The sequence below is a fragment of the Cydia amplana genome, chromosome Z, assembly GCF_948474715.1.
Source record: "Cydia amplana chromosome Z, ilCydAmpl1.1, whole genome shotgun sequence".
NCBI lineage: Eukaryota > Metazoa > Arthropoda > Insecta > Lepidoptera > Tortricidae > Cydia > Cydia amplana.
This window is the reverse complement of record NC_086096.1, coordinates 25,929,784-25,955,522: the sequence shown is the minus strand read 5'-3', so window position 1 is coordinate 25,955,522 and position 25,739 is coordinate 25,929,784.

Sequence of the window (25,739 nt, the reverse complement as noted above, 5' to 3'; positions counted from 1 at the left end):
TAGAGAGATTGGTTACTTGTGCTATAGATTTTACCTTCACTCGACCATCTTCCAATATAAGTTTTTCCACTTTATCAATATTTTCTTGTGAAGTAGCTACTACAGGCCGGCCAGGTCTAGGGTCATCTTCAATACTCTCCCTTCCGCGTTTAAACTCGCTTGACTACTTTTGAATGGTAGATAAAGAAGGAGCAGACTCACGGTAAACACAATCCATTTCCTCTTTTATGGTTTTTTAATTTTTACCCTGTTTTGTCAAGAATTTTATCACGCATCGATGTTCTAATTTAGTTAACATTGTCAATTCGCACATGATGTTCATGTTTGTTCAGCAATTGCAGAAAAACAAAAGACCATCTCGGTTCGAATTATACTTTTTTTTAATGTCAATGAATAAACCTTAGCGGCCAGTAACGAAAGAAATTTTAGAAGAGGTCGTAAGATATCAATACCGAGAATATTTTGAACGCCCCTCGTAACTTCTTACACTTGTTCCACCTATATTGAAGCTTCAATAAACCATCCAAAAAGTATGATTTCGGAAAGTCATTAAAATAGGCCTCTGTGGCGGCAATGACTTCGTCATTTGATCCAAATCGCTTACCACCGAGCCATTTTTTCAGGTTGGGAAACAAAAATAAATCGCATGGGGTCAAATCTGGAGAATACGGGGGGTGAGGCAATAGGGCATAGCGTAATTGTGTTAATTTAGCCATCACAACTCTAGACGAATGAGCTGGTGCGTTGTCGTGATGAAACAGTACTTTTTTATTTTTTAAATGGGGTCGTTTGTCCTTCAACACAGCGTCAAATTCATCCAATAAATTGGCATAGTACTGCCCTGTTATCGTTTTCCCCTTTTCTAAGAACTCAATATGTATAATACCCTGCGTATCCCAAAAAACGATCGCCATGACCTTTCCAGCCGATGGAACGATTTTTGCTATCTTTCGCGCAGGTTCACCCGGTAAAATCCACTGCTTCGACTGCCCTTTTATTTCCGGGGTGTAGTGGTGACCCACGTTTCGTCCACGGTCACGAAACGACGCAGAAACTCCTTTGGGTTACGTTTGAACACGGCCAAACACTGCTCCGAAGTAGTCAGTCGGTTCCGTTTTTGCTCCTCCGTGAGTAAACGCGGCACCCACCTCGCCGATACTGTCTTCATACCCAATTTTTCTTCTAATATGTTTTGTACCCGCTCGATTGGAACATTTACAGCATCAACAATTTCTCGAAGTTTAATTCGGCGGTCGGCTAAAACGATATTTTCAATTTTCTTAACCATATCGTCTGTAGTCACCTCAATTGGGCGGCCTGGGCGATCCTCATCAAAGACGGTTGTTCTCCCCCGCTTAAACTCGTTAAACCAGTATCTGACGGTTGTCATAGAAGGAGCACATTCATGGTAAACCGCTTGCATTCTTACTTTTATTTCATCACATGTTTTTCCTTCCAAAAACAAGAATCTAATTACAGACCGATACTGCTCTTTCTCCATTTTCACAATTTTAAGTTCACGCTTTCACTGAATCGCTGTCAAATGAGAAAAAAACAAAAGAATGCTGTTTTTTTTAAAATTTTCCCACCTCTGAAAAATGGCTTAAAACGATTGTATACATATTTTCGGCCCGTGATATTAATACATTTGGAAAACGGGTATCATATCGTTCGATATCTTACTTACGTGCGACATTTGTCAAATTTGTTTGAAAATTAACAATTCATTTCGAACTAAACGTCATCTCGACTGATATTAGAATAGAGGTCAAATCAAATTTCTTTGTTTTTCAAAGATGTTCGAAATTTGAATGCATAATATTATCGAAATCGATGTTATTATTTAGCAATAATAACATTGTTACAGATAAGAAATTTGTTCTAACAAAACAGTATATTTTTATGGTGGTCATAATGTGTGGTTCTTGGACGCATCATGGAGGGTTTATGATATTTGGGTAGATAAATAATAAAATGTTCATTCCTCTGTAAGAAACCCCTAATTAATATTAAAAAAAATAAATAAATAAATAAAAATAACAAAAAAAAACTTTATAATGCTGTATCTCCTAAACCGTACGTCTTAGTGCAAAAATAATCAAATTTTCGTTCCCCTTTAAGGAATCCCTAAGTAATATTTAAAAAACACAAAAAGAGAAAAAAAAGTAAGAAAAATATTTATAGGGTTGTATCTCCTATACCTATACCGTGCGTCGTAGCGCAAAAATAGTAAAATTTTCGTTCCCCTTAAGAATCCTACGCACTGAACAACCTATCACATTAGGACATGAAACAATCATCATCATCCATTTTTATTATTATTTCATTGCATTTCAAAGTAAATGCTTGGTCGTAGAAAAAGTATTGTATGCAACGTTGTTTAACTGAGTCAAAAAATACTCGTGGCGTCTTTATTAAAAATTTTCGTCTTCGCCTCAAATTGTTACTCACGCCACTCGCCTTTTTTGACCCCTTTTAAACAACGGTTGCATAAAATACTATAAAATTCGAATAGAAATTGTAAAATTACCTTGCAGAGCTCGCATCTAAATATATTTGGTTATGATATTTTGAGTTTTATTCACCAGTACTAGAGTTCACTTTTATTAGCGATTTCATCAAGATGTAGCTTTATTGAATTATATTTGAGTGATACGAGTATAAAGTTAGAATGTAACTGTGAGATCCTCGTATTTCAGCCCATACAAGATTAGAACCTTTTTCATGTACAGTAAAACCCGCTTAATACGGTCACGTTTAATACGATTTCCCGCATAATACGCCATTTTACGCCGGTCCCTGCAATTTTAGGCCCGTTTTCATACATTTTTTCACGGTTAATACGACTCGAGTCCCGCTTAATACGCCATCTAAAATTATATATTACTTATCCGTCACATTACGTACCATCTGTACGTTTGTGTTTTTGTCATAACCGTCGTATTATTATGCAATACGCCGTTAGCCAACATTTTATGTGTTTATTACCTACCTTAGGTTTTTTGTTTTGTCTAATATCTTTTGTCGGGTCCTTATCGGCGTGAGAAGGCGATGCCATCTGCTTGACCGTTATGGAGCACGGAGTGCAAGCTATCGCTCCCAGATTTATTTGCAGCCAGTTTCTCCAAGACTTTCTAGTTGAGCCTATCGTTAGTGTTCCTAGATTATTTAACTTATACCTACCTACACTTAAGATCACATTCGCTCATTATCATCCATTATTATAGTTTTTTTTGTTCACGTTTAATACGATTTCCCGTTTAAGACGCTTTTTTGGCTAGGTCCCCTCAGAATCGTCTTAAGCGGGTTCTACTGTAATATCATTGAGTTTTTCTTTATTGATTCTAAATGAGTAGCCATCTAAACCTTACGGTCACGTGATCGCCTTACGCTGTCTCGAGTTTATCATTTTTTCCCCACTTCAAAAAGTGCCCAGCGCCGCTAAAGAAGTTTTCTCTTCAAAAAATACAAGAGGAATTCTATAAATAGCTGGTTTTATCACAGTCGAGTAAAATGTTGATATTTGGGTAGATCATGTTCAAATGTGTAGACAAAAGCGGAATTCATATTCCTCCAACTTTCCTATTAAGAGAATGTCCCCTAAATGCCTTACATCATATTGACATAGAGAATTTCTCCAAGATGGTACACATTTTCCACAATGGCGGCGGTTCCTCGAAGTCCTCAAATGTCAAATTGTGTGGACATTAAAAAGAGACCTGTAATTAACAAGTAACAAGGACTGTTCTAGACATTTCGAAGTTAGTCCTAATCCGATTGTGCTATATAATAAACTAAAGTACCTACATGAGTGTAATATGAGAAGGTCAGTTATTCAGTGATCGTGTTTGTTAGGCATTGATTTTACATAACATTTCAATGTTCGCGTGGAACAGATTGTATCCTTCATTATATCTTCGCAGATTGCTATAAAATACAACACTACTTGCATTTTAGTTTCATTATTGATTGATTGACACGATTTCATAAATATTCATAGGGAAAGTACCTACCGTCGTTTTATTGAGTAGGTAACTACGTTTTCATATATAGGTAGGTGTTTATATGTGTGGGCTAGTATGTACGTATTAGTAGTCTTATCAGACACTACACCACATATTGTACGCGTCGTGTCCTATTGAATACCGCAACAACAACACATTCCGTACTATCGCCCATGCCTATTATTTATCATCCTATATCTGTGTCACAAGCATGACAATATAAAGTAATTAAGTGACATAAGTAATAACAAACATATTGTACAATTCTAGCTTATGAGCTAAGTTGGCTACTGAAATTTTTAAAAGAATGTGTATACTTTTAAGTTATTTCGCTTTTAATCAAATGTGACGCGGTGGGCAAAGTTATGTTGAAAGGGCAAAGTTTTAAACTTCTACGGTACTATAAATAGGTACGTAAATGCCTTATTAGACACAAATGCATGATCAAAGTACACTTGTGAATAGGTATGACATAAATATCCTTGGTTTATCAGGCCACGAAGACTCTTCTACGAATACTTCTAATATATTTTATAACTAGCTGTGCCCGCGGCTCCGCCCGCGTGGAATTCGGTCTGTGTCAGTAAGCTAATTGATCTCTAATTTCTCTTTCTCTCCCCTGGAGGCGGAACTTGAAGTAAAGTTGACAGATGGATACGATTAGCGGACTGAAGTCCAGATAAAATATTTTACAATTAGGTAGGTACCACTAAACAAAACTACACTCCAAAACCAATAGTTTTTTTCGCCCTTATTCCAATATTAGACGTGATTTAAATGACACAGAGTAGTAGGTGTATAACGGACAATACAGTACTACTTTTGTATTTTTACGTCCTTGACTGTACCTATCCAAATCATGTCCATGGCAAATATCATCCAATTCTGTCCTCCAGTCAAATCATTCTGAGCATGATAAATTAAGAATTATACACATAGAAATCCATACTTCCTAACAAACTTTCGAATTTAGGTCTAATATTATATTAGTTAGAAGTAAGATTAGAGGAAAGGAGAATATTATAGATATCAAATATCTACATATATGAATGTACCGGGGATTACTTTTAACAGTGTAAAAAAATGTTGAATTATAACTTTTTAATTTAAGTGTTATTTATTAAATAACACTTAAATTAAAAAAAATTGGCCTAAGTCGTAGTCGCTTGGTAGGGTGCCCAGAATGCCATCTTTATTAAAGTACGGCGTAACCCTTAAAATCGTATTAAAAACGCGAGCGTAGCGAGCGCGAAATTTTTTTGATAGAAAAAAAATTGAGAGATGCTATGTCAGGGACACAGCCGCAATGGTTTACGTGAAACGTTGGTGTGGATATCTAAATAATGCAAAAGCCGAAGGCCGAGCTCCATGTAGGGCCGAAGGCCCGAAGCGTCCAGGCTGTCAGTGCTTAAGCACAGAACAATAGTATATAAGTGTCTAAATACGAAGGCCGAAGGCCGAGCTTCGTGTAGGGTCGAAGGCCCGAAGCGTCCAGGATGTCAGTGCTTAATCACAGAACAATGGTATCAGTGTCTAAATGCGAAGGCCGAAGGCCGAGCTCCGCGTAGGGCCGAAGGCTCGAAGCGTCCAGGATGTCAATGCTTAAGTCGTAGTAGTAGTCGCTCAGTAGGGTGCCCATCAGAATGCCACCTTTATCAAATGAGGCTTAACCTTTAAAATCGTATTAAAAACGCGAGCGAAGCGAGCGCGAATTTTTTTTTGATAGAATAGGATTTGAAAGAAGAGAGGCTATGTCAGGGATATAGCCGCAGTGGTTTACGTGAAATTTTGGTGTGGATATCTGGAAGGCCGAGTTCCATGTAGGGCCGAAGGCCCGAAGCGTCCAGGATGTCAGTGCTTAATCACAGAACAATGGCATCAGTGTCTAAATGCGAAAGCCGTAGGCCCGAAGCGTCCAGGATGTCAGTGCTTAAACACAGAACAATAGTATAAGTGTCTAAATTCGAAGGCCGAAGGCCGAGCTTCATGTAGAGTCGAAGGCCCGAAGCGTCCAGAATGTCAATGCTTAAGTCGTAGTAGTAGTCACTCGGTAGGGTGCCCAGAATGCCACCTTTATCAAAGTAGGCTTAACCTTAAAAGTTAAAAACGCGAGCGTAGCGAGCGCGAATTTTTTTGATAGAAAAAATTGAGAGAGGCTATTATGTCAGGGACACAGCCGCAATGGTTGAATTTTGGTGTGGATATCTAATGCGAAAGCCGAAGGCCGAGCTCCGCGTAGGGCCGAAGGCCCGAAGCGTCCTGGATGTCAGTGCTTAATTACAGAACAATAGTATAAGTGTCTAAGTGCGAAGGCCGAAGGCCGAGCTCCGCGTAGGGCGGAAGGCCCGAAGCGTCCAGGTTGTCAGTGCTTAAACACAGAACAATAGTATTAATGTAGGTTAATGTGTGTGCTGGGAGTCCTGAAGCACTCAATGAGTTTAGGAACTCCAGAGGGTCTGTTGTGGCGTTGCCTTCATCCAAGACAGTGTTAATGGATTTAGGTATATACTGCCTGTTCACTTTTGATTTCTGCCAATATCCGCGCATGTGTAGGTAAGTATAGACGTACGACTCTCTCCAGTACCCGCTGATACACCACAGTACTTACCGTCGAGCACGTCTGTCGTGCGAATCCGCTGAGCGGTCAACCGTTCTTCGCACTGCGTGAACGTCTCCGATTCTTCCTCAGATTCCTGAGACCGTGCTACCTTGTAACCTCAATACGTTGCGAGAATTTCGCGAGAAAATTGTTTTTTTTCGGAAAGGTATGGTGACGCGTTTAAAATGCAAGTCCCAAATTGTTTGACACTTACAAAGACATAATACCTATTTAAAATTTAAAAACTTTCGCGTTTTGAACACATATTAACTCACATTTATATATAGACGGGCCTATCTCGAAATGTATTTTATTACCGTTATTTACCGACGTTTCGACACAGGTTTCACTGGTCGTGGTCGCGGCTAACTGATGTCCCAACAAAATGTCAAAACAGAGATTTGTGCAACTACCCGACGAAAAGTGTATGAAAAAGTTTGGGGTAGACATCATATTTTCAAACCACCCACTTCACATAATGTTAATTATTGTCAATGGACCTGCGATAGACCCGTCTATAAATGTGATTTAATATGTATTTGAAAAGACGTTTGACATTAACTAAGAAAATTTTTGTTTTTTTACAAAGTACATACACAAAAAAAAAGTTTGCACCACTTTCTTAAGTTAGCGCCATAAGATTCAGGTGCAAACATAACTTAATTGAGTGTAGTGGCCACCCCCCCCTTTTAGGGGTTGAATTTTTCTAGCCTAAAATAGGGCCAGGGATTTTCTTGACAGATTAGTAAAGTTTGCATCAAAATCCGTTCAGCCGTTTTCACGTGATGCGCGGTCAAATAAACAGATAAACAGACAAACAGATAAACAGACAAACAGACAAAAATTCTAAAAACTGTTGGAACGTGTTCTGTTATCGATTCTAAGTATCCCCAACCAACTTTTTTTCGAATATCTTCCATGTACAGACTTTCGACCCTCTTCAGCTTTATTATATGTATAGATGTGTAGATCAACCCACTCACTAATGAGAACCATAATAGTAATGTTTAATATGTAAATATTTTTTATGTTGACAAAAAATAACTTTTAAAAAACGTCCAAATTATGTTGTCCTCTACTACAGCACCTGCATGCAGGTGTTCGAAGTATAATTGACAGTATGTTGGCAGGGCCGTGTTACTTTCATTGGTAATATCCCTTTCTACATCTGTTATATTACTTATATATTTTTTGTCTTTGGATTTAGTTATTGTAGAATATTTCCATTCCAGACATTAACTACATTAGTAGCATTAAACATTCATCATCATCACCTAGTCGTTTTCGGCCACAGCGACTGCTTTCTACCGCTGAGAGCGTCGCTGGTGCGCTCTCAGGTGACTGACATAGCCAATCTTTGCAGCAAATGTGCGGCCACGCTCGCTGCAGGTCAGCACCCCTCTGACGTAATGATATGTGATGGCCACAGGTGCTCTGGCCTTTAGCTCGTCACGCTTAGTGTCGAGTTCTTAGCGTCGCCTGGCTTCAAATTCACGCACGTGCGTCTGCACAGCATGCCTTCACTGTGGACGGTTACCAGCTATTGTCTCCCATGTTGTTGGCTCTATATAAGCTCTCTTCATATGCCGCTTTAACACATCTTTGAACCAGGAAGAAACTGACCGCCTTGCTTTCGCTTAGCAGTTTGCAGTTCGCAGTAGAAGTGCATTAAACATTAGTGATTTTTAAGTGAAACATTATTTTAGTACAAACGGGAGAACCTCAAAAATGGTTTGACTAGACGAGAACATATGCATATGCAGCGGGGCTCGTACATTATGATATATCGCGCATACTACCAAACGCGCGATATATCATAATGTGATTTTCCTAAATCATAATTGCATATCTGATTGGCAGGCCATTCGTCAGAGTTCAACCCTATTTGTCCTAGTTTTGTCCCTCTCCGGGTGGCGCCCTTAGCGGCGTCCGGTAAAGCCCGCGGATTCCGGACGCTTTTTGTGTCAAACGTACCCTAGAAACAATTTTATTTTCGAGAACATAATATTATCCGAGGAAAAACGCGATGTTAGCCTGTCGTAGATATGAGCGCCGATAGGCATATAGCCGGCGGCGGCGCGCCGGTCAAAATTGGTCGGCGGCGGCGGCGAATCGGCGGCGTGGCCTTGAAATACCTTCGATTAATGAAAAAAGAATTCAAACCAAAATTTTACCGAAAAAACATGTTTTTGCTGTAAGAAAGTTACGAAACAAATGCATTTTTTATTTTCAAGGATAATTTATTGAATAATGGTACGAAAAAAATTGATATCGTATAAACTGTGGATAAGCGGTATCGCGCGGCATCAGAGGCGGTCTTAATCATGGCGAGGCTTTGGCCGGAAGATCTTAGCGAGGCCCTTATCTTTTGTACTAAGTTAAAAATTGCGGATTGACTGTATCAGGGAAACGTCTTGTCGACAGTAAAAAAAAAACGAGCTCCGTCATTAACCAATATCGACCAAACAAAACCGATTTATGTCAAAAAGTAAGGCCCAATGCCGAGCTTCATATAACACCGAAGACTTGATTTCGACGCCTCCCAATGCGAGGCCAGAGGATGAGCTGCAAGTAAGCATACAGCTAAGAATCGAACGCCAAGTGTAAGCTTGGCTGACGGCTGAACGCCTGGAGCATTGAGCTGCGAGAGAGCAAAGCTTGAAATTTCAACAGTGGCCAAGTTTAATTGAGACCCGATTCCGACGCCCTTCCGTGTGAAGCCAACGGCCCGGACATTTGGACGTGAAAACGCTTAAAATCTCAAAATTAACCCCATTTTATACCTTTTAAAGACGTTTAACCATGCTTGCAATGGTTAAATTCGCGGTAAATGACGGATGGTTAGCTGGCAAAATTAGTTATGCATTGGATCGGTAATCCAAAGATGTGGGTTCGAGTCTCACGTTAGCCAGAGTTGATCACAGTAAATTTTTTCATTGTGATTGACATGTCTAGTGTATATATACAATCTATAAATTGTAATGTGGAACGTTCCACAATAAAACTGGAAGGTAATCAGTATGTTTATTACAAGCATATTGATGTTAAAATTGATATTTAATAATTTCGTTTCCCCAAGACTAGTAGCGCGGTTACTAGACAGATAAGTTTGCATTTGCCTTCGATATTTTTGAATTATATGGGCCTACAATACCTTTTCAATGCCTATAAACTATTCGAAGTGGCGCCGTTAATGATCTCAACTCGATTAAAAATATATTATCTGATTCTGAAAGTAGTAGTAACTACCAAGGTCACGCCGATGCCACGCCGATAGCGCAACGTCGGCGGCGGCGGCGCGAAAATTTTGTCGGCGGCGGCGGCGCGCCGGCGCGGCGCTCATATCTAGCCTGTCGTTCGGCGATATTAAAACGTTGACTAAACAACTGATGAGTCCACACTGCTAACTGAAAATTCGTAAACCTTATTGCGAAGCCATAACGCACTGACAATCCAACCTCTAGACTGAGCTTAGGCCAATTCTTTCATGAAACCGATGCTGCCAAAAATACGGGGGTGCGGGGGGATGAGGTGAGCGAATCCCGTGCCGTGATTGGTCCGTTCAAAGACACGGACCAATCACGGCACGGGATTGACTCGAAGATGGAGTAACGCTACCGTATGTGTGGCAGAGGGGGTAGCGCGACTATGCTATGTCTAGAGGTTGGATTGTCTGTGCCATAACGTATATGGTGCCTTTAAAAGTTTTAAAGAAAACTTAACTTTTTATTTTTATTAATTTTCAATCTCCAATAATCTCATACACGCGACGTCTGACCGCGGCGCGCCGCCGCCTCCGCCTGACCAAAGCCCGGCGTGACGCCGTGCACTCCAGCGCCAACTAACGGGAGTTACCGCACAGATTATATAGTTACGGGTCGCTATCGGAGCGCATTAGATTTCAGTATAATATCTAGTTATGATAGATATGTGGATACAATTCGACAAATAGCGCATTATTAATATTTATAATTAGACTAGCGCGTTAAAAAACAAGTTTAACTTTACCTCCAGGTCCTTCAAAAGAGTTGGTAGTTGCCAAAGCATAGTCGCAGCACGTTGGTAGGATTTGCGAGAAGTTAGAGCCCCTTTCTTCGGGAACTCATGCGTTCGGGTCAAAGCTATCCAGGGGAATTACTGCACGCCATCTTTTTCGTCTCTGCACATGGGAAATGATTCATCGGTCGGACAAGCCGATATTCTGGTTAATCTCTTTGCGTCCAACTCGACACTGGATGACGGGAAAGCCGAGCTAATTAATATATCGCAGTGGGAGAGCTGTATAGATAGCGGATGTCGGGTTCAACCAATTAAAGCTCAGTGCGTAAATCACTTCTTTACTTCGACGACATCTCGAGTGAAGTTCAGTTCTGCGGCCTTTTAGAGGGTCAGGCCAAATTAGTCTCCAAAATGCATCGGTGTGCTCAACAGATCGAGATAGTATTTCACACCGGCCTACCTCCTACAGCTTTATAAGGCACGGGTTTGCCCACACATGGAATACTGTTCTCATCAGTGGGCAGGGGCACCACAGTACCAATTTCTCCCTCTGGGCTGCATCCAACGAAGAGTGACGAATTGGCAGTTGCCATCGTAATAATTCAGATGGGCTTGACTCCTTGGCGCTGCGTACAGATGTAGTTCCATTGGCATGTACCTACTTGTACAACGGAATGCTCCGAGGAATTTGTTTCCCTGCCAAGACAAGACTTCTATCTTCACCACTTAGATTCTTAGATGGTTGACAGTTCTTATGCGTTTCTCCAGAAACTTCCTGCCTCGCACAGCTAAACTGTGAAATGTAGATTGCGGATTAAACCTGCGGTATTTCCGGACTGATACGACCTTCAAACCTTCAAGAAAAGAGCGTATTCTCATATTAAAGACCGGCAACGCACTTACTCGCGACGGTAATCGCTTACCGTTAGGTGTAACGTCTGCTCGTTTGCCTCGTATATCATAAAAAAAATGATTTACAGTACATATGGGGCTACTTTTCCGCACTAGTGCGTAAAATAGCACTTTTCGTGCGTATGTCGAAACTTTAAAGTGCCATATGTACTGTAAAACGTTGTTCGATACACGTGCGAATAGGTAATTCGCAACTCGTGTCGAATTTCCTTTTTTTCGCACTTGTATCGAAAATAACTATTTAAGGAGCCATATTCATATTCCTTTATTGATAAAATTACAAACTTTACATGTCAAAAATTAATACTTATAATTCTATAGGTATCCAAGGTCATCAAAATCCATGGTCACGCCGCCGCCGGCCTTTATTTGCCGGCGCGCCGCCGCCGCGATTTTAGGGGTCGGCGCCCATCTCTATTTAGGGGTCATCCATTAATTACATCACACGAATTTGAAGATTTTTTGACCCCTCCCCTCCTCCTTGTCACACCTGGTCACATTTGGGTTACCCCTCCTGGTGTGACGTTACATATTTGGCAATTTTGTTTTCAACGAAATCAACAATTTCATTTAGTTTTTAGGGTTCCGTAGCCAAATGGCAAAAAGCGGAACCCTTATAGATTCGTCATGTCTGTCTGTCTGTCCGTCTGTCCGTCCGTATGTCACAGTCACTTTTCTCCGAAACTATAAGAACTATACTGTTGAAACTTGGTAAGTAGATGTATTCTGTGAACCGCATTAAGATTTTCACACAAAAATAGAAAAAAAAAACAATAAATTTTTGGGGTTCCCCATACTTGAACTGAAACTCAATTTTTTTTTTCATCAAACCCATACGTGTGGGGTATCTATGGATAAGTCTTCAAAAATGATATTGAGGTTTATAATATCATTTTTTTCTAAACTGAATAGTTTGCGCGAGAGACACTTCCAAAGTGGTAAAATGTGTGTCCCGTCCCCCCCCTGTAACTTCTAAAATAACAGAATGATAAAACTAAAAAAAATATATGATGTACATTACCATGTAAACCTCGCGAACAGTAAACATAAATCATGGCGGACAATGGCGGATGTGTAGGTAAGTGAGAAAGGGATGCCGCTGTTAGAGCAAAATATACATATATATCCGCCATAGCAGCTAGCGTTAGGTTCATACAACGATTTTTATAAAGAGACTTTCGCCAGACTGTTAACCTCCATAACAATTTTAAAAAATAACTACGCGTGTTGGAGTAGACCTTTTTACCGCTAACGTTTAGATGAAATATTTTAAATGTTTTTATTTGCGTAGTTAAAATTGTAATTTAAAATTATAGAATTTGGTTAATAATGTATTATTTATTATGTTCATGTTGATTTTATACAAATAAAACTGCAAATTATAGCAAACATTGTTTTTTTTATTTTATAGGCGTAGTGGCAGAGTGTCATTACGAACCATAAAGCAAATACTGTCTGTAGTTTTTTTAAATGGATGAATGCCACGATGCTGTGTCACAAATATCTGTGAAATGGAAATTAAAAAAGGGACTCTGCCGGCCTAGGCCTGCAAGATTTGTATGAAATTCCATTAACGACCTCTTGTTCTAGCCGCACCTGAAACGTCATACTTCGCAGCCTATTATAAGGAACATAACATCAATATTTCATTGCATGTTTGAGAAAATATATGAAAACACGATGTTTAAATATAAGGGTGGAAAGATAAGTCGGGCCCTGGAGGGAAACTACCTTAAATTCTTAAGCTGGCTCATTTTACTTAAAGGAGACATTCCTTTATTTTTAAAAAGAAACAAAATTGCATTCAAAGATTTTCTAAAACTCGCTTGCCTCACCCGGGACTTGAACCGACTAAAATTTCCAAAAAATAAAAAACTCGCAATTTTATTCTACTAGTCGATACAGTTAATGTTAATGATAACATTTCTCCAAGAAACATTAGGTCTTACACTCGTCTGTCGTACAAAATATCCATAAAATCTAATATTTAGTACTCAAGATTTTTTTAGACAAGCCAAATTGAAGAAAAAAAGAAAAATACTTTGAATGCAGTTTTGTTTCTTTTTAAAAATAAAGGAATGTCTCCTTTAAGTAAAATGAGCCAGCTTAAGGATTTAAGGTAGTTTCCCTCCAGGGCCCGACTTATCTTTCCACCCTGTATATTTCGATAGTCGAGTACAGTGTTTAGGCAACGAAGCTTGCTGAATTGCCTAAGGAAGGTACGAGATTGAAAAGCTTGATTATATCACTATTGTATACAATACATTTTCTACGAGTCAACAAAAAAATACTTAAAACTAGTAGAAGAATCATATATGTAGGTAAAAAAACCAAAAGTATACAGCTAAGATGCGCGAGCAGCCGCGATACCTTCATACTCGTACGCGACCCGGCCCCCGCGCCCCGCGCCCCCCGGCCGGTTGGTCAACGACACCTTCTCGTAACTCATGAGGCCCTGGTACTTGCTCCGCACTAAATTCAATTTTTAGACAGCTTTTGATTGGTCAATTTCATTATAGTTGACTAAACTGTATCGAAATGAATATTATAGTTGAGTTGGGGTCCCATAGTGAAAATAGTATGCGATTTTACTATGGTATACGAAGTCTTAATTCAAGCATTGCAGTCGACGAGTAGAAAAAAACTATTAAAAAAGAATTGCGGACCTGAGACCTTCCATACAATATTCGATACCTTTGGGTTCAATTGGCGTAAAGGACAAAATGCTAGTTTTCAGGAGACGGGAAAAACAGAGATTAAAAAACGTTGACATATATTTTTTGTTTATGGAGCTGTTATTTTGATGTGTACCTATTAGAAAAGTACTGAAAATGTTAGTCTCTTTAACCTGAATTTATAGCAATCATATGTATAAATTAAAAACGAAAGAAGTTAATGTCCTATAGAATTGGTCAAAAACACTATGAATTTCCTTTGCACCCATGCATTTTTTGATAATTTAGTGTATCTTGTTTAGTAGGGGGTCGTAAGTGACATGCTCAGACTATTTTATTCCAAATTCGGGGTGTATTAGTTACCAGCCACGATACACATGTTAACTGTTTTCAGCATAGCTTACTGTTACGAAGCTTAAAAATGTATCAAACGGTAGTTAATTATGCTAGGTACCTATATCCTGATTACAGATGTTATTAATATTTTTCTGATAATATAGTAATAATAAAGAAAACACAATATTTTGAACCAATTATTTACTAAAAAATAATTACTTGCTCACAAAGTAGCTCTCAAAAATATTCGGGAATGAAGGTAAACTAAATGTCCCAGTGCTTAACACTAGCCGCCTTCAATCATAACATAACAGTCTTTAATCATAACAAGGAAAGTATTAAATCAGCTAACGATGATATGAATTAGCATATCAAGCATTTGAACGTTTCCTTAGTGAATAAAAGACTATAATTCTATAGTTTCAATTCCGAGCGGTAGCGTAGACTACGCCTACGCCTACGCTACAAGAAATAAAAATGCAATATACAAGTATATTTATTTTTTTGTGTTTAGTTTTATGTCCGGTCATTTATAATTTATATACATATTATGTATTTAGTGTTGTCTTAAGTCGTTGTCAAATAGGGCTTCGGTTCATTAGGTTAGTTAGACCGTCGCGAGAGTGCTTTCGGCAGTCGTGTTGGATTTGGATGTAGCCGAGGCAAGCGGGTTTCGCACGTGGCCGCTGCAGCACAACCGGGTTGTCGACCCGCGGCCTTGGGGCGAAGTCGCAGCCCCGGCCCGCACCAAGCCCTCCACCACTACAATGCACCATAAAACTTCACCCTTAAGATTCAAATCCCCCTAAAAGAATATTCTACAACTTGTATTTTTATAAGTTAAAATGCTTAACATAAAGCAAAGTTAATTGAAACAGGTTCTGCCTTGCTTATATTAAATACAATACTAATAAAACAATGAATGAATAAATATTATCGAACAAATTGACTAAGTCCCACAGTATGCTCATTAAGCCTTGTGTACCTACCTGCACAATAAAATTGCTTTCAAAAAAAGATATCACCTGCGACATTGTTTTGGTTTGTTAAAATCAATAAGTAGGCCTACTTATCTTATAAGTTATAACAGTTATAACAATACTAGCAATTTTCTACAAATAATGGCGCGACGAACTTCCTAATCGGCTACCTACCATAATCGGCTTTACTGCTCAATACCTTGGCCGCCGTTGTGCTGTTGGCCATCTTTGTCAACTAGTGAGTAAGTGGAAGTATTAGTATTACAAAATCTATTTATCACTACACCTTATAAAACAATGTCCCCCGCCGCGTCTGTATGTTCGCGATAAACGCATAAACTACTGAACGGATTTTCACGCGGTTTTCACCCATCAATAGAGTGATTCTAGAGAATGGTTTAGGTGTAATATGTTAAGGGTTTGTGTAACCCGTGCGAAGCCGGGGTGGGTCGCTAGTTTGTTACTATTTTTCAATCCGCCAATGGCGCCAATAATATAATGTGTGGCTTTGGAGGAACGTAAGTCCCAAATACCTAAAATACACTTAATTTTTTTACCGAGAAGTTTGTTTAAAAGTGTCACATGTGAGTTAAGATCCGTCTCGTTACCTGAATTAATTTGATTATAATATAATACATTACACAATAGAACAGATTATGCCAATATGAACATACTCGTAGATGTACATGAAAACTAGTAAAATATACAAATAATGACTATACCTTTGATATTAAAACAATGGGTCGGAATCGGAAGGGTGGGAGGAGATAAGCGGCCGGAGTCAAGGAAGGTCATTATAAAATCGCAAATCACCAACTCCGGCTTGAGTTGTTTTTGTTGTGTACCTACGCCTCGGTCTGGCGGCACGGCAGCAGGTTCGCTCTTCGCTCCGCACTCCGCACTCACTTTCACGTAGCGCGGGCGCGGAAATACACACAACGCTAACTTTACTTTGTTCTTATTTTAATTTATTGCACACTTTCATGGTTCAACGACTGGGAGATTCGAACGTGAGAAAATATGTATGGAAAATATGTTCATCGAACGCCATTATTTTTATTATGTTATACAACACTCGAAAAAAAATACGATTTTGCGTGCTGTGAAACATACCGCGCCCGTTCAAGTGAGTAGAGAACACAGGAGTGGTACCAAAAGGACTAGAGTCGAACGGTCAGGCAGACTAATGTATGCGCGCGCTCCTATTACGAATAATCGTATGATGAGCCACAGTGGTTCTCCTGCGCGTTCGGCGCACCTGAACGTAAGCAATGGAATGGAAGTACACGGCCACGGCCAGGTAGAAACGCCGCGGGTCCGGGCCGGGTACACCGCGAACCGGACACGGCGATCACTCGCGACTGGTCAGCGACTCCCCGTCTGCAACGCGTCGTATAGCTCACACGCGCTAGGTAGGGCGTAGGTTAGGTTTGGTCGCTGTAGAAAAAATACTTACAGTCAGCTGCAGAGAAAAGTGATTCCCCCTGCATAGAAGTTTGTATGCAAAGGTGCTAAGCATATAATACCTATTGACTGCTGACTGTACCTGGGTCAATCAACTTTTTCTTGTCACAAGTTGTTATGGTTACGGTCTCCTATTGAGTCACTCTTAAAACTCTAGGTTTTTCGTATTTAAATGAACCAGACTTGCATTTTATGGTACTTATATGACCTTTCTATAATGGGACATCTACTGAGCATATTAGTAGAACATGGTACAGCAGTTCATCTAACAATCTATGCTACTATTGTCTCCTCGCTGATGGGACAGAATAACAACGAGAAATAGTTGATTGACCCACCTACGTACCTTTAGTGTAAGATTTTTTCTACTACACAGTAATTTTACAGTGTTAGTAATTTTTATCATCTGATAAAAATTTTACGGGGCATGTGGGAGTGAGTGGGACATTATCTAAGTCCCACTGATTTGGTGATTTGACATTTGTTCAGTTCTGTCACATATGAATTTGTGTCACCATTTTGCGTGGACTTTGAGCAATGTTGAATATGTTGATATGCATGTACTAAACAGATACATCTAGACTTGTATAAGAATTTAACACACTGAAAGGAATATGCTGTTGATATGCTATCAAACAAATCGACTCGTTACAACGACAGTGCCACAATAATTATCATTTATTGACCTGCCTGCCCTTTCCTACTGGATGGATGTTGTTCATGCCAAATATACCTACTAACATTATTGTAGAGGTTCGGAAGTAGCTACTTGCAGGCTGAGGATTCGTTTTAAACGGACGACCTTGGGAGTCCGTTTAATTGAATCCGAAGCCAGCAAGTAGCCTTCCAGCTGAGTCATATATAGTGCTTTTCTCAAAAATGGTGCAAGAAATAGAAATATTTTACAGAAGCAACGTTCTAATTTTCACAGAATAAAGTAAAACCATTAAAAAGATTTGCTTGCCGCCTTAAAAAAAAAGACGTGTATTTTTCTGCTGAAAATATGCCAACGTATTTGAGACACCTAAATAGTCGCGATACCAACATTATAATAATACGAGGGGCGGCTGAAAAGTTCGCGGCCTTAGAAAAAAAATGAAAGAGAGTATTAAAATAAATGTTTTTATTTTTCAATATAGTCCCCATGGAGTGATAAGCACTTTTCGCTTCGAGCAAACAATGCTTTAATACCGCCGAAAAAATAATTTTTTTCCTTCGCTTCAAAATGGCTCTCTACCGCAGCCTTGATCTGATTGTCATCGGCAAACCGGCGACCACGTAAGTCTTTTTTCAAATTTAAAAAAAGGAAATAGTCGCTCGGAGCCAGGTCTGGACTGTAGGGTGGATGATTGATTTCTCTAAAACCAGTGTCTTTTAGTGTCTGCCTTGCAACACGGGAAGTGTGAACTGGTGCGTTGTCCTGTAAAAACAACACTCCATGGCTAAGTTTCCCACGTCGCTTCTGGACGACTGCGTCATGTGCTTGAATCAATAAATTTGCATAATAATGACCGTTCATTGTGGTCCCTTTTGGCAAATAATCAACTAATAAAACTCCTTCACTGTCCCAAAACACGGTCGCCATAAGCTTTGAAGCTGACTTTTCCACTTTAAATTTCTTTGGTGCTCTCTCGCACTTTTTTAACCATTGCATAGACTCTTGTTTTGATTCTGGATCGTATTGGCGAACCCACGTTTCATCTACGGTTACGATTCGGTTGCAAATTTCGTCAAGATTCCCTTCAGCTAGATCCAAAAATTCTTTGCAACTTTTACGTCGCCGTTCTTTGTCAAGCGGTGTCAGCATTTTTGGTACCCAGCGCGCAGTAATTTTTTTCATGTGTAAACGTTCATGTAAAATGTGTCCTACCCTTTCTTTACTAATTTGTAGTTCCTCCGCTATCTGCCAGATTTTAATTCTTCTGTCAGCCAGAACACATTTCTCCACTTTTTCAACATTTTCGTCAGTGACCACCGTGACAGGCCGCCCATGGCGGGGGTCATCTTCACAGCTCTCTCGTCCTTGTTGAAATAAACGAGCCCATTTTTTTATCGTAGTGTACGAAGGGCTTAAATGATGGAGAGTATCCGTCATATCATCAAAAATCTCTTTAGGCGATTTTCCTTTTTTTACAAGATACTTAATAACCGCGCGGTGTTCAAATTTGTCAAAATTTCCGCATTCGACAGACATTGTTAAGTATATCCGCGCACAGAACGAAAAACGAATATTTTTTTTTAAATGGTGGCAATATTTAAACTGCCAAAGAGGCGGGGGAAAAAGTAGCATAGTTTTTTTTTTTTTTTTCTTTTTTTTCTAGCTTAGGCCGCGAATATTTCAGCCGCCCCTCGTAAGTGCTGATCATCTGTGTGGACCTATGCCTTCATTTGATATTGCCATTTAAAGTTTCAAAAAGTTTGGAACTCGTTAAATAATGGAATTTGTATGCAACATTGCAGTCCCGAAATCGAGACTGCAATGTTTTTAACTTTTTAATTTTTGAATGACCATAAACTACGCACTTCGCGACCTATTTTTTAACCGGCAACGTCGACTTTGCCCTCCATTTTTGGTCGGCCGGATAGTGATACGAAGCCGGCAAGACCTTTTCACGGCTAGGCATGTATAGTGCTTTTCTCAAACATGCAATGAAATAAAAATAAACACCACTAAAAAAAACAAGTTTATAATCTTAATAATAAAAATCCAACTTCACAACAAAAGTTTTTTAATTTTCCTTCCAATCCCGCCATAATTGTTTTTTTTTTACGGAAGTCGTCCGAATTTCGCATGTGTAGAGTTCGAATAGACCTTATTAGGGCCATTATACACAATCTGATAATAAGAATCTCAATTTTTATAAATAAAATAAATGCAGAGGATTTTAAATATTGTCTATGGTCTCTGGTGACTTACGTATAGACAACATTTTAAATTTATTCATCAACACATTGAATCATACAGATTCGTATTCTTAATATCAGTACGTTCGTGTATAACAGGCGTTAACACGGATATTTTGGTCCGATAACCATTCATTCACTAATATATATATATATATATATAATTCGGCTGTTTAGCCTGTTCATGGACACAGACCCCAGGTTTACATTAGAATTTAAAAAAAAATTACTTCCCGGCCTAGGCCTTAAATTTTGTATGAAAATCCTTTACAGTTCTCTGGAGTTGCTCCGCCCTAAACGTGATACTTCGAAGCCTGATATAACGCCCGGAGCGACGACATTTCATTGCATGTTTGAGAAAATACATATACAGGTAGGTTCGTAACTGCATACTATAGTTCGTTTTTTTAGGGTTCCGTACCCAAAGGGTAAAAACGGGACCCTATTACTAAGACTCCGCTGTCCGTCCATCCGTCCGTCCGTCCGTCTGTCACCAGGCTGTATCTCACGAACCGTGATAGCTAGACAGTTGAAATTTTCACAGATGATGTATTTCTGTTGCCGCTATAACAACAAATACTAAAAACAGAATAAAATAAAGATTTAAGTGGGGCTCCCATACAACAAGTCGGGCGGGGTCAGTACTTGGATGACCGTTTTTTGCTTGCTTGTTTTGCTCTATTTTTTTGAGGGTGAGAGTCCGACTCGCACTTGGCCGGTTTTTTAGCATTAGAAAGAACTTGAAAGAAGGTAAGCGATTTTGACATGTCTTTTAAATGAAAAACACTTTTTAAAAATCAATAACTATTACTTATGAAAGCAGAAGACTATAAAAGATCGTATTCGATTCATAATTGTTACATATTTACCGTAACTTATTTTTAAAATGTGTTTTTCAATTAAAAGACACATCAAGATTGTTTACCTTATTTCTAATGCTAAAAAATCCGAAGTATAACAACAAGTCTTTCCAGTAGGGTCATTGGTAGAGTTTACGAACGGTTAGTCAACTTCTGGTTTCTCGACCTTTTTTTTTCGAGGCACGGGAATTCACGACCAGGATTTCTCGAGTATGTCGAGAAATTTTAAAAGTTACAATAAAGCATCATAATCATATTATTTTTTAATGTTTGATTTATTACAAATCAGACTCATAGGAGTCGTGAGACCAATAATCAAACAAATGGCAAATTTTTAGTTACCATTAATAATTTATTGTACTTGATAATCAACAATTCAACAATATACATATGTGCAGGCGTGCGCGCCGGCGATGCGATATGCTTTAGTGTATTTCTTTTAGAGATGCCCCGAATAGTGGTTTTGGCCGAATACCGAATATTCGGCATGACATGCGAAATTGCGAACATTTTGATTCACAATTATTATGAACACTGATCGCTAACAAAGCTCAACGTTAGATGACGTTAGCTAAAATATATTTTTATTGAGCAGCATTAATGAATGAGTCAAACAAAACAGACTCATGATAAAAATAAAATATTTTTAAACAAAAAATGCTCAAAAAAGGGTCTTCGTATTTAACAACTTTCCAAGAACACATTCTATATATACCTACATAGTTTTTGGTTATTTTTATTGCGCAATTTTTCTTTTTAAGTAGGTGCAACAGATATTCGGTATTCGGCCTAATAGTAGGCAACATTCGGCCGAATACCGAATATTCGGCAAAGAGGCCGAATAGGCCGAATACCGAATAGTTGCCAAATATTCGTGGCATCTCTAATTTCTTTAGGCATTTAACAAAATGTAAACAAACCACAACATCAACATGGTATTTTATTCGACAAGAATATTCAAGTCAATTTTAACTGTGACAAAACTGACAGAAGTTAATAATTTTAATACTTAACGTAACAATGAATCTGCTAAAATTGTGCTATTTTGCTAATGGAATATATCGGGATAATTTGAATAATCAATAGTGATTTACATTTAATATTTTGCTTTTACATAATCATAATCATTACATGGCCTTAGTAAAGAACCTAAAACGAAACGACATCTTTAGATATTTATTTAGGGTAGTTTAAAAAATTTTACGACAAAATAAAATCGGTTGAAGCCAGAACGATAGCTGACTAATGAAGGCAGTTTTGAAGTGAAAACTTCTTTAGCGGCGCTGGGCACTTTTTGAGGTGGGGAAAAAATGATAAACTCGAGACAGCGTAAGGCGATCACGTGACCGTAAGGCGAACACGTGACTGTAATGCGAACAGAAGGCCTACCGCGAACCACGTTCGACGTGTTGCCTCCCTGTCACACTTACGTACGAAATTACAAGTGCGACAGAGATGCAACACGTCGTACGTGGTTCGCGGTAGCCCCTCAGGTGACCGTAAGGTTTAGATGGCATTTAAATCAATAAAGAATAAAAACTCAATGACATTACATGAAAAAGGTTCTAATCTTGTACGGGCTGAAATACGAGGATCTCACAGTTACATTCTAACCCCCCCAGTGTTGGCAAAAAATCAATTCGAATTGACGATTGACGCTTGAGGATTGACCGATCAATTCGAATTGACGATTGACGAAACTAATTCTAAATCTACTGATTGAAGATTGACGATTACTAATCGTTAATTCGAATTGATCGGTCAATCCTCAATCATCAATTCGGATTGACGATTACTTTGTATCAGGGATGTTGCGGATGCAGATTTTTGACATCCGCGGATGCGGATGCGGATATTTAAAGGCTCACATCCGCGGATGCGGATGTCAAGATTAGGTACTTAGAAAACGTCAAATATTACATTTTTAGTATTTTTTTATTTAAAAAAAAACGAAACGTTTAGTATTTGAGCAAGAATATTATATTATACCTATAATAGGTGCGTTATATTTAATAAACAGTAACTTCGCCGACTTTTCTGGATCTAGACGATTTCGTTATAGGTAATGACGAAATTACCTAGCACTTACGCCGCCGCTAAGACGTTCATGTACCGACTTGTTCGACATCCGCATCCGCATAAGCTCCGCATCGATTTTATGCGGATGTTGAAAATAATGCGGAAGTTCCGCGGTTGCTGATGCGGATGCGGATGTTCGCAACATCCCTGCTTTGTATGTCCTAGTGTCCTTTTTATTTAGGCTATTTTTCGAAACTGACCAAATGCGTTCAAAAGCGGTGTCTGAGTTTACCAAAGGTTCCGAAACATGTTTCCGACGGCAATATGAAGGATGTCCTTTTTGGAACATTTTCGGGACTTTCCTTGAAATTAACCGATAGCGTTCAAAATCGATATCTGAGGTGCCCATAGGTTTCGAAACTTGTTTCCGAGGGAAATATTGAGAGATGTCCTTTTTGGGACATTTCTAGAAATTACCCGATTGCGTTTAAAATCGATATCTGAGGTAACCAGAGGTTTCTAAACATCTTTTCAACTGCAATATTGAAAGGTGTCCTGTTTTGGGACATTATAGTGACATTCTTTGAAAGTGACTGCTTGCATTCAAAATCGATATCTGAGGTGCAAAACATGGTTTCATCGGCAATATTTAGATTCTACACTTTAGCCGCGTACTTACTTTACTACCTGCATTACGCCACCCTGCTGATAACAAGATGCGTTCTAAGAACGTACGAGTGCGAAAGAGATAGCATGATTCTAATCCTTTTATTGTTCTAGTGGTGTCCAGTTTGAGTCCAGTAGAGATAAGACATTCGGTCTTCAACCCTTGTCAATCGGTTAATTTCTAGAAACGTCTTAAAATGTCCCAAAAAAGGTCATTTCTCGATATTGCCGTCAGAAACAAGTTTCGAAACCTTTGGGCACCTCAGATATCGATTTTGAACGCAATCGGTTAATTTTAAGAAATGTCCCATAAATGTCCAAAAAAATGGAAACCGTCTGTATTGCCTCGGAAACATGTTACGGATACGGAACCTTTAAAAATCTCAGATATCGTTTTAAAGTGCCAACGATCAATGGTTAATCTAGATTGAGAATTGATTTAATCAGAATTGAGGATTGATGCGTTAATTCCAATTGATTTAATCGGATTGACGCGTCAATTCGATTGATCAATCCGGATTGATTTAGTTCGATTGATGCCAACACTGCTAACCCCCTTATTCATAAAACTTTACGGGCCTGATTTAGTTAAATTATGTTTTATCCCTTTCATACAAATACATAAGTCAAAATGACAGATAAGGAGAAACGATTATTAGCTAATTGAGGTTTGTAGCGCGTTTATGAATAAGGGGGTAACTTTATATCACTCAAATATAATTCAATAAAGCTACATCTTGATGAAATCGCTAATAAAAGTGAACTCTAGTACTGGTGAATAAAACTCAAAATATCATGACCAAATATATTTAGATGCGAGGTCTGCAAGGTAACTTTACAATTTCTATTCGAATTTTAAACAATTAACGCTACAAATTTAAGCTCACTGGCCAGCACTTTCGGAACTAAAGTTTTTTCAATATAAAGGAGGATGGGTAATTAATATCATGAATCTATACTTGTTCAACCAGATCTTGACAGTAGAAAAAGGCGGCAAATTTGAAAAATGTAGGCGCGAAGGGATATTGTCCCATAGAAAATTTGAATTTCGCGCCTTTTTTTATAAGATTTGGTTGACTAGCTATAGTATTAAACTGGATTGGGTATGAGTGGTGGGGATAACTGACAGAACGGGATAGTCTTATGTATCTTTTAGTAGGAGTAGCAGCGAAAGTGCTATTATTGTTTGTCCTTGTCACAGTCTCACATATTTTTTGTTCCCCACCGTAAATTTAGAGTGGATTATAATGCAACAAGGCAACAAATAAATTCGACCAATCATAATGTCGCATTGCCTATGTTTTGTCCCTCACGGAGGCACGCGTATACCACTTCTATAGGATGCTAGCTTCTATGGTAATTATACTGCTCGCTCCTAAATATAGAACTGCATAATATGCTTATGCACGAGATCGGCCGAATCGTAGCGCGGCGGCGGATCACCTCCCCGTTTCTAACGGTCTCCCCCCCCCCCCCCCCCCCCCCCCTCCGCCATATAACATATAGCTGGTCAACCAAATCTTGTCAGTAAAAAAAGGCGCAAAATTCAAATTTTCTATGGGACGATATTCCTTCGCGCCTAGTGCCAAAACCTAGCCTAGCCTCAAACAATTTTCAAATTTGCCGCCTTTTTCTACTGTCAAGATCTGGTTGACCAAGTATACCTCCTATTTCAGATTTTTTGAGTTTAGTGTTACTGGCTGAGAAGTTTTCTATACTAACTATAGCTGGTTAACCAAATCTTGTCAGTAAAAAAAGGCGCAAAATTCAAATTTTCTATGGGACAATATCCCTTCGCGCCTACATTTTTCAAATTTGCCGCCTTTTTCTACTGTCAAGATCTGGTTGACCGAGTATAGTTGTATCTCTTAAACATAGAAGTGGTCTACGCGTCCCTCCGTGAGGGACAAAACATACGCAATGCGCAATGATTGGTCGAATTTATTTGTTGCCCACCATAATCCATACTAATTTATGTGGGGAATAAAAAAAATGTGAGACTGTGACAAGGACAAGCAATAATAGCGCTTTCACTGCTACTCCTACTGAAAGATACATAAGACTATCCCGTTCTGTCAGTTATCCCCACCACTCCTGCCCAATCCAGTTTAATACTAGATTCATGCTCTTTAACCATATTGTAATTTCTTGACAGGTTAGGCATCGAACCTTCGCCATTCAGCCACGAATGAAATTTGTGTAAAAATATTATAAGCAGAGAAAAGGCACATTTCGATACGCTATACGCTGTAGGCAACTATAAGAAATGGACCAATCACGTGCCGCCGCGCTCCCATAGAAAAGACTAAACGGGCGACAAT